Consider the following 8643-nt stretch of genomic DNA (forward strand, 5'->3'; position numbering starts at 1 on the left):
AGCGGGTGCAGAATGCTGCAGCGAGACTCCTTACAGGGTCCTCGCTGCGAGATCACATTCATCCGGTGCTATACCAGCTGCACGGGCTCCCAGTGGAGTACAGGATCAGGTTTAAGGTGCTGGTTTTAACCTTTAAAGCCCTATACGGCCTGGGACCCTCGTACCTACGGGACCACTCTCCTGGTATGTCCCACAGAGGAACTTACGATCTGCAAACAAAAACATCTTGGAGGTCCCAGGCCACAGAGAGGTTAGGCTGGCCTCAACCAGAGCCAGGGCTTTTTCGGTTGTGGCTCCGATCTGGTGGAATGCTCTGCCACAAGAGATTAGGGCCCTGCGGGACTTGACATCTTTCCGCAGGGCCTGCAAGAAAGAGCTGATCCGCCAAGCCTTTGGCCAGGGCACAGCCTGACTCCCTCCTTTGGCAATCTTCACAGAACTCTACCCAATGGTTGCCATCAATTTGTTTTGAAGTAATTTTTTTAATGAAATGATTTTAAAATGTTGTCATATTTTATTGTTGTTAGCCACCCTGAGTCCGGCTTCGGCTGGGGAGGGCGGGATATAAATAAAAAAATATTATTATTATTATTGGGGTATGCACAGAGTTCCAGTTCAACTGAGCTGCTTGATTACACCTTTCAAAAGAAGCAAGTTGCATGGAATGGCAGAAAAGGTTAATTACTGGCAACTTTTGACACATTGTAGACCAACCTTTCTTAACTTGGTGCTGTCCAGATATTTTGGACAACAATTCCCACCAGCTCCGTTCATTGTGTTGGCTGGGGCTGATGGGAGTTGTCACTCCAAACATCTGGACAGCGCCAAGTTGGGGAAGTTCATTGCAGATTATAATCTGTTAATTCCAATGTCTACTGTTGCAAGAGGTGACATAGATGGAAACTATATACAACCCAACAGAATTAGCAAGATGCACAAGCTAAGAATGAGGGCGTGAAAAGATGGCATCATCTCCTGACCCACCCCGACCAATATAAATACTGACTTAGCTCAGTCTTGGGCATTGATATCTGACTAACATTATGAAGACTTTAGGTGCCTTCCTCCTTCTCAGCATCCTAGTCCTTTCTTCACAGATGCCACCTGCATCAGGTGCAGGAAGACCAAAAGGTAAGTTTCAAGACAACCATATGCTATAAGGGCTATTTTTGCTTCTGATAAAAATTTCCCCCCTGCCGCCATTTCATCCTTTGAAATCAGATCAGCGCAGGGTTAGCCAACATGGTACCCTCTGAATGTTGGTGGGCTCCCATAGGCCAGCATAGCCAATGAACAGAGATCAAGACAGTTGGAATCTAACAATGTTTGGAGGACATCATGCTAGCAACATTGATCTTAAGGGATGCTTGCACTGTTGGTGACCCACTAAGCCAAACATCCATTCAACTATGGGCAGGTCCATGGTAGAGCCTGGTGTGGTTCTGGCAGGTGAGAGGGTGGGGACTGGTGGTTATGGAGAGGGGGCAGCCTGAGACTTTGGCAGGTCCTGGAGTGGGAGTGGGGTGAGTCTAACTGGTGCCAGAGTAGAAAGATTAAAAAACAAACAAACCACATGCCGTCTCCATTTCAATTACTTTGCGTGTTCAATAGCATATCTGATACTGAAGTCAAGGGAAGAACAACGGATGAGCAGGCAAACACTTGACAAATAGCAATTCTAGCTATGCTGAGGAGCATGCTTTTAATACTGGCAATGTTTCAAGATAGCCGTCCTGCAGTCTTCTGTAGCTCGTCTTATCTAGTAAACTCCTCCTGCTTTTTTCAGAGCAGGGGAACCAGTTTCCATAAAGACTGCTGAGGAATTCTCCCCTGTTCTTTCAATCTGGAATCAGACTTAACCTATGGAACTTTTCTTCTGAAAGGATAAGTCTATAAATGGATACTAGTCACATTGGCTATGTTCTGCCTCCATGGCTGGAGGCAATAATTCTTCTGAATACCAGTTGCTGGAAACTACAGGAGGGGAGAGAGCCCTCGTGCTTGGGTCATGTCTGGGGGTTTCCCATAGGCAATCTGGTTGGCCACTGTGAGAACAGGATTCTGGACTAGATGGGTCATTGGCCTGATCCAGCAGACCCATCTTATGTCCTTAAGAGTAATTACCTGGCAAGTCCAAGAAGCATAACAATTCTGCCCTTTTCTTTCATTCCACGTTTGCTCTTTCTGTTGCAGAGAAACCAGGACAGTGCCCAGTGGTTACTGTAAGATGTCGGATGATGAATCCCCCCAACCATTGCAATAATGACTTTGACTGTACAGGGTCCATGAAGTGTTGCCAAGGGATATGTGGAAAAGACTGCATCGACCCAGTATTTGGTACTGTATGCAACAAGATAATTGTATTGTGTTGATTCAAGTTTTTCACCAACGATTTTAGCATTTCCCTTGTGGGTGGTAATATGGGTTATGATTCCTTTGAGGAGAACAAATTGGGAAATTGAAAGTTGTATTGCTTGCATCTCAGGAAGGATGGTGAAAATGTTCCAAGCGTGGATGGCTGGAGAAGAAGAGGCTTAGCATTCTGTTATGGCAGGGCTAGCCAACATGGTGCATTCCAGATTTATCCGACTACAAAACCCATCAGCCCTAGCTAGCATAGTCAATGGTTAGGGATGATGGAGGATGTAGTTCACAATGTTCAAAGGACACCACATTGGCTACGTCTGTATTATGGGATGCAGATCCGGCTCGCCCATTAGGCAAGCTGAGGCTGCTGCCTCAGGCAGTAGAAGCCCCCCAGGTAGCATCCCTGCAGCTACGCCACCTGCCCCATCCTCTTCACCAGTGGTAGAGTGGTCTCACCCAAAATTGGCATGATCTTGTTGGAAATTGGCACAAATGGTGCTGCTGCTTCTGCACCATTGGCAGATGCAGCAGGGCACATGGCAAAGCAGGTGGCGGCGGCAGGAGCAGACAGGTAGTGGTGGTGGCAGCAGCAGTGGCGTGGCAAGGTGGCACTTTCCCCTTTCCTCAAGTGGCGAGACTGGAAGCACCATCCCTGATGGGATGCAGCAATGGTGGAGAAAGGTGGGATTCTTTTCCTTTTAAGTGAAGACTGAGATCTCTCAGCAATGCAGGAGGGCTCCCTACCCTCATTCACCAATTGCAGGGCACCTCTATGGACCAGAGTGACTTTTCTCCAAAACCACTCTGTTTGTGCCCAGTGACATTTTTGCTACCTGGATCCAACAGTTACTGGAGATGGAGAGCGGAAGGGCATTCAGAATTATCCGTTGGGAATAACGGGCCTGTGTTAGTTATGTCCATTAATTCCAACAGGTCAACTCTGAGTGTGGCCAACATTGGAAGCAACCCATAATATGCAAAATCTGTGTTCCCATTCGGTGGAGGGATCCCACTGGAAGTGACATCAGGCATGATGGTGGCATCTTAACTCTCTTCTAACTGTAGTATAACTGTTGGTTTTGGTATGGGAGAATGTAATCCCAGGTGGAATAGATGGAGGGAGCATCCTGATATTGTCCTGGTCTCCTTTCTCTTATTCTTACAGGGCAATTCATTACAGAATCATAGAATTGTAGAGTTGGAAGGGGCCCTGAGGGTGATCTAGTCCAATTATTATTCATGACTCATGCATATTACACTGCAGCTCTATATTGTTGCAGAGCCAATCATAGATAATCATAACCTAATTATAAATCTAAATATAAATTACTGAAGCATTGAGTTTAGGCTCTTGGTGCTTATTAGATTCAGAGACTTTCGTCAGAGATATGTCATGTTACAGCAAGAGAAGATATTATGTGTACTAGAGAAGCCAAGGTCAACAACTCCTCCCTCCTATAGTTCAGACAGGGCATGAGAATTGTGTAACCTGCACTACTCCATGCAGAATGTGAGTCATTATCACACTGCAACTATCTGTGATGGTAGGATTTAATCAAATAGATCTTCCTCTCCTCTTACCTGTAGCATAAATTCTTGTTTCACTGATGGACACCCAGCAGCAGCAGCAGCAGCAGCAACAGCAACAGCAACAGCAACAGCAACAACTACAACTACAACTACAACTACAACTACAACTACAACTACTACAACTACAACACTGCAACAAAAACACCTGTTCCATCCATGGACGTTATTCTGATTGGTAGTCACCAGCCAACTATTTACTTCATTTGCAGGAGGAAAATCTAGCTGAATGATTCATTGATTTGGATCTTTGGGTCTCTAAAGTATTTGAAGCCCTTGATTTGGAGAGGGAAATGATAATCTCTCCATTTATGATCCCAAAGAAAGGCCCATTCGTTACAAAGCTAACTCTTAAGATATCATTCTTCTGATTTACTGTAGACAAACTAATATCTGAGACAGAACTGAGCTGAAGCTGCTTTCCGCTTTTCATGTTGGCCTTTCATAATAACAGCTTCCCTCTTTTTTGCCTCTTATTGGAGTTGCTCTCAAAAGTCTCGTTCATTTTGGATTGCACAAGTCTTCACTGAAATTATGTGCGGACGTGATAGCATGCACTTCTGGTGCCTAATATGTTATGCCCTTAGGAGCAACATATTCAGCCATAGCCCCAGGAAGAAATATCTCTGTACCTTTCTATCTTTGTTTTGTGGTGTTGGATGGCAGATGTGTGCCTACTTACAAACAGCCTCCACTGGCCTCCACCTAAAACAGTTACTCATGAGCAACAACAACCCACATGATAGAGTAAGGGGCACAGGGACCATACCTTATGGCAGTGCCAGATGCCAACTCAGTCTCCATGTCTACTCTAGCAACACTAGAACAGGACCTAATACTGTCTCCCACAGGGGTGCATCCCCCTGCCCATTTTCCACTTTGATTTCTACCATCACCTGCCCAAAATATCCTTCTGTATTCAACATAGAATTGACAGGTCAGTCTCTACGCCTGAAAAATATATGGATACAAACCTGACCTCACAATGGCAATACCCACAAACCAGTAGCAGAACATTTCGGCCTCCCTAGACTCTCTGTAACTCACCTCAACGTACATATTTCACAACAAAGGGACTTCGAATGAATAAATACAATGTGAAACAACTGAGTTACAATTTGTCAAGAAGTTCATTGCCATCACTTGTGGGTCAAATTAAGAGAAAGGATTTTAATAAAGTACTTTATTATGGTCATAGACCAGCATATTTTTAAAAATCAAATTACCAATCAATGCCAAGATATCTGTGCCATCATGGCTTTCTTACAAATGGTTCCCTGCCCACTGTGTGTGTTGATAGGGTCATCTCAAAAACGACGAGTCAGTTATCATTAAACTGCAGCTGTAAAGGGTGTGCCTATTTAACATACATATACATTCTAATTACTACTCTAATTGCATCTCATTACCATTCAGTTTTTGCTTTATACCTTTCTCCCTTAAATACCTGCCAACTAAGAATTCACTTCATGCATACAATGAAGTAGCTTTAGTCCACAAAAGCTTGTGCTGCAATAAACCTTAATAAATCTATTTGTCTTTAAGATGCCTCAAGCCTCGTTGTTGCTTAACAAGATTTGTTTGCCAAAGTCAGAAGCAATTACTTCTGAACCTGGAACTTGATATCTGCTAATCTTAGCTATTCAGTAATATTTGTTTTGTGGCAACCAGCCAAGTCAAATTGGATGCTCTGCTATTGGCCAAACGAATGCTGTTTGAGATATGTGATTAACAAGAAAATGCAGCTCTGCAGGTGCATGACAACAGTGCAGAAGTCTTTGTGTTCAAAGTTTCCACTCAGACCAACATTTCAAAACCATATATGTCTGCCTGCCTGCCTGTCTAATATGACAGTTGCCAACATTTCATTATAGTCTAGCATTGGCAGGAAAGAACACAGATGAAGCTACACAAAGAATGCCTGAGGTCAGAGGTGCATAAATTTTACATGCAACAAGGGAGTAATTAGAGATTATAGGAGCTTTATTAACATGTGATTCCGAAATTCCTGATAAGGCGAGCTGTAGTCCAAAAACACAGGATGTGGGTGGTGCTGTGGTCTAAACCACTGAGCCTCTTGGGCTTGCTGATCAGAAGGTTGGCAGTTCAAATCCCCATGATGGAGTGAGCTCCCGTGGCTCTGTCCCAGCTCCTGCCAACCTAGCAGTTTGAAAGCATGCCAGTACAAGTAGATAAATAGGTACCGCTGTGGCGGAAAGGTAAATGGCGTTTCCGTGCACTCTAATTTCCGTCACAGTGTTCTGTTGCACCAAAAGCTGTTTAGTCATGCAGGCCACATGACCCGGAAAGCTGTCTGCGGACAAACGCCGGTTCCCTCAGCCTGAAAAGTGAGATGAGCACCACAACCCCATAGTCACCTTTGACTGGACTTAACTGTTCAGAGGTCCTTTACCTTTTACCTTTTTTGAGTCCAAAAATATTTGTAAAACAACTTGAAGTTTTCAGTTTCCCTCACTTTCTCATTTTTCCAATATTAAATTCAATGTGGTGTAATGGTTAGACTTAGAGTGCTGAGCTAGGGCCTGGGGCACCAGGGTTTGTAATCCCCACTCAGCCATGAAGCTCCTTGGGCCAGTTACCATCTCCTGGTCTAACCTACCTCACAGGGTTGTTGTGAGGGTGAAATGGGGAGGAGGAGGACCATGTACACTACCTTGAGATTGTGGAAGATAAAGGCATTTAAGCAGTTTCGTTTATATTTCACCAAACTTACACATTTTTTGTATTCAGTTTTGCGTAATATACATATTTTTGCAAGCAATTTCCCTCAATATAATGCAGTCTTGTATGCTATTATCACCATGTGCATTTTGTGAAAGCATCCCCCATTTTGTACGCATTTTTGACTGTACACTTGCATCACAAAATTAAAATGCAGACAGAATAGAAATTCTCTCCAAGTGTGAGCTGTTGGAACTTATCCTACAGAGGTGCTGTCAGGGGTCTTGTAGAGTGGGTACTACTCTTTCCCAAGCACCTCACTAAAACTGCTCACCTTGGGAAGGTTGACCAACAGAAGGGTTTGACAGAACCAAACATTTGTTTGCAGAGAGATGTGTGCAGGCGTCTATAGGCAAACAAAGTACAGTGGTACCTCGGGTTACATACGCTTCAGGTTACATACGCTTCAGGTTACAGACTCCACTAACCCAGAAACAGTACCTCGGGTTAAGAACTTTGCTTCAGGATGAGAACAGAAATGTACAGTGGTACCACGGGTTAAGTACTTAATTCGTTCTGGAGGTCCGTTCTTAACCTGAAACTGTTCTTAACCTGAAGCATCACTTTACCTAATGGGGCCTCCTGCTGCTGCCACGCTGCCAGAGCACGATTTCTGTTCTTATCCTGAAGCAAAGTTCTTAACCTGAAGCACTATTTCTGGGTTAGCGGAGTCTGTAACCTGATGCGTCTGTAACCCGAGGTACCACAGTACATACATCACAAGACTAGAATAGTATGCATTTCTCAGATTTCTCCTGTCGGCATTGACCCACAGGTCAGCTGGTGGTATTGGGGAAATTTACTTCCTTCCTTGTAAATACTGTGAAGTCAATTGTTAAATGACCTCTGTAGCTCTCTGCTAGGATTTTACTATTTAAACAAATGCCTTTCTCTCTTTCCTTCTCCTTCATTTCCTTGGTCCCCCATTTGACATCTTTTAGGCCAACCCTTCCCCAATGCCTTGACCACTGGGCATGTTAGTTGAGAGTTGTGGTCCAAAATTCCTGGAGGGCACCACATGGTGAGGGCTGCCATATATGAAAGAATTAAAGAGCCATTGTCCCTGAGCATCATTAACAAAACAACAGACAAGAGATTATCATTCATTATAGTGTTCTAGATCAGTGTTCTTCAACAGATTGAATATCAGGGTGCAAAGGATGAGTGTGCTTGAGGCTATCCATCTAAAGGTGTGCTGTTGATGTTCAGCGATCAATTCTTGTTAATGTTGATTGGTTGGTTCATATATTGTATATTTTAAACTTTGTTGTGTGTAGCTTCATCTGTGTTCATTCCTGGCAATGCTAGACTATAATGAGGAGGCAGTGATGGTCATCTACACAGATGGTTTTAAAAGAGGATTGGGCAGTATGTACCTGACAACCCAATAATGTGTACTCTGTGTGTTTTTCTGTTTTTGTTTTTCTGTTACAATTATGGTGCTACTGTTGAAAACCAATAATTGGGTATCACCCAGTATGTCTGATCTGGCATCATAGCAGTCACAAACAGTATTGAAAATGGGATTGTGTAACCATGATTCTATAATCATAAGAACATCTGGAACAGCCCTGTGTAAACCAAGGATGGGGAATGTGTGGTCCTTCAAATGTGGCCGGACCACAACACCCACCATCTCAGAGTATTGGCCATGCCAGCTGGGGATGAACTCCAACATCATCTGGGGTACCAAAGGCTTACACCCTTCCCTTAGTGGCTGGCAGTGGGACAGAGTAATCTGTGGGGTAAATGGCCATATCCCAGCATCAACTGATTTCACAAGCATAACAGAAGAGAGAAGGTTAAGCACGTACTGTAAATTAACATCAGTTTTTTTATAGTGGGCTGAAAATGCTGGTAAAATATTCTCAGTAAAGAGAAATTATGCTAAGTATGAGGATGTGAAAAGATACTATCATCTCTTAGCCCAGTTCTGCCAGTATAAAT

At 43.7% G+C, this 8643-nt stretch overlaps 1 long non-coding RNA gene across 1 annotated transcript; it reads left to right on the forward strand.

Moving 5' to 3' along the window:
- Positions 1 to 1023: 1023 nt before the first annotated feature.
- On the forward strand, positions 1024 to 5498 carry LOC310764947. Its single transcript, XR_014549378.1, has 3 exons — positions 1024 to 1131; positions 2194 to 2337; positions 3955 to 5498. It is a non-coding gene; the product is annotated as an uncharacterized lncRNA (long non-coding RNA).
- Positions 5499 to 8643: the final 3145 nt, after the last annotated feature.

This window comes from Podarcis filfolensis (assembly GCF_964270895.1).
Source record: "Podarcis filfolensis genome assembly, chromosome: 6".
NCBI lineage: Eukaryota > Metazoa > Chordata > Lepidosauria > Squamata > Lacertidae > Podarcis > Podarcis filfolensis.